At 41.4% G+C, this 1807-nt stretch overlaps 1 protein-coding gene across 1 annotated transcript in view; it reads left to right on the top strand.

The window, feature by feature from the left end:
• The window catches only part of LOC116096669 (uncharacterized protein DKFZp434B061-like), a 5566-nt gene extending 4182 nt beyond the window's left edge, over positions 1 to 1384 (top strand). Inside the window, exon 2 of the mRNA XM_031378725.1 lies at positions 1258 to 1384. The gene's annotated coding sequence lies outside the window, so the exon portion shown is untranslated. The remainder of the gene's footprint in view (positions 1 to 1257) is intronic.
• Positions 1385 to 1807: the final 423 nt, after the last annotated feature.

Below are 1807 nucleotides of genomic sequence, written 5' to 3'. Positions count from 1 at the left end.
AAAAAAAAAAAAAAAAAAAAGGCACAAGAAAGCCTGGGGGAAAGTCCTCCAGCTTCCTTGCACCCATTAAAGTAGGTCACTGGAAATTGTTATGATTTGTAATGCATAAAAGTTGAGAGCTTGGGGCCTTTCTAAAATATCATTTCACTTATATGCATTCTCTGCTATAAAGATTTCACTTTCCTGGCAAGATCTCCATTTTCATCAGGATGAAGCAAATTGTTTCATTTACTTATTTGTAAATCCAATGATCAGAAAATCCTTTAAATATATATCAGAATATTTTAGCATGAGATTATCTTTACTGGTTACTACAGTATCCGAGGAGACAGCCTTACTAACGGCCTTATACTAGTTTTCTGAAGTCATTCCTACTGAAGTGTTTGAAATCCACTCAAGTTTCCTCAAGTCTCCTACTCTGTGAGGGAGGATTCCCTGACAGTTTCCTTCCTTTACAACAATTTCTAAGGAGTTAACAATTAAGGAATCCTGGCTAGGACTGATAGAGTACCTGCCTTGCTTATCCAAAGCTCTGGGTTTAGGAGGTCCAAGAGGAGGATTATGAGCCCAAGGTCATTCTTGGCTACATAATAAGTTCCAGGCTATCTCTGGGATACATACCCTGTCTCTAAAAATAACACAAAATTAAAACTTTTAGCATTCCCTCAGTGGTAGAACCTTCAAATCTGCTGATTATTTGACATGTGGCCACAGGTGTTATGCTCTGCCCACAACGCTAGACTTTCTATAGCAAAAACAAACAAACAAAAAAACAAAAATCATACCCTAAGTATTTTCTTTGTTTGCTTGGTGAAGGGTCCCACGTAGCCCAGGCTGGCCTCAAACTTGCTATATATATAGGATGATCTTGAAGTCTGTATCTTCCAGCCTCCTCTTTCCATATGCTAAGATTACAGGCATGTACCCCCATGCCCAGCATGAAAAAAAGTTCTTTGTTTACTCAGTTTGATTCTTGATAATAAGAAAGACATAGCCTTCCTCCTGAGATGTAATGTCATGACTCAAGGGTAAACACAAAATTATGTTAACATGCAGCATGGTTTATGTCCAGAGAGACCTTTGACTATGATCTCATTTAAAAACTCAATGAATGAAAGTTACACAAAATAGTTCAGTTACAGCAACCAGGCAGCTGTTGCTAGTATAAACTGACCACTCAGCAAGGGAAGTTTTGCAGAAGGAAACGGCAGAGAGGGCAGAGCTGCTGGGTTGTAACATTCTTCCTCCTCCTCCCAGCCAGTTTCCTGTTATCTGAAGTCAACGAGGGGAAGGACAAGGAAAACGCACAGCACTGGATCTGGCCATGTCTGCACAGAGACAGAGGCAGGAGGATCACCTTGAGCCAGGCTAGCCAGGCTACCTAGTCTAAGCAAACCTCATCTAAGCAAAAGAAAAGAAAACTTCACATTATCGTGAGACCCAAGTTTTCCAGCCACTAAAGACAAAGTCACGATATCATAATCTAGAGATCTCTGCTACTTCTAGTCATACCTTCAGCCATATGTCTCTAAACTGATATCCTCAGGGACAGAAAAATGAAGTGAAATGCATTCTTTCCCAGTTGTCTCTGTCACATCGACAGGAACATGGTGCGATGCTGAGCAAGGTGCCACACACCTGTAACTCAGGTACTCTAGAGGCAGAAGCCCGGTGAGGAGTTCAAGAGGAAAACGGTACGTGCGTGTGTCTAAATGTATGCTTCCCTTCCTTCTAGTCTCCCTTACTGACAGCTGTGACTCCCACCTTTCCTTGTTCTTGGTTTTGGTAACCAAAGCACTGTGTGAGG

This window comes from Mastomys coucha, unplaced genomic scaffold (genome assembly GCF_008632895.1).
Source record: "Mastomys coucha isolate ucsf_1 unplaced genomic scaffold, UCSF_Mcou_1 pScaffold1, whole genome shotgun sequence".
Taxonomy (NCBI): Eukaryota; Metazoa; Chordata; class Mammalia; order Rodentia; family Muridae; genus Mastomys; species Mastomys coucha.
The sequence above is the reverse complement of the archived record's forward strand: the minus strand, read 5'-3'. Positions and strand labels throughout refer to the sequence as shown.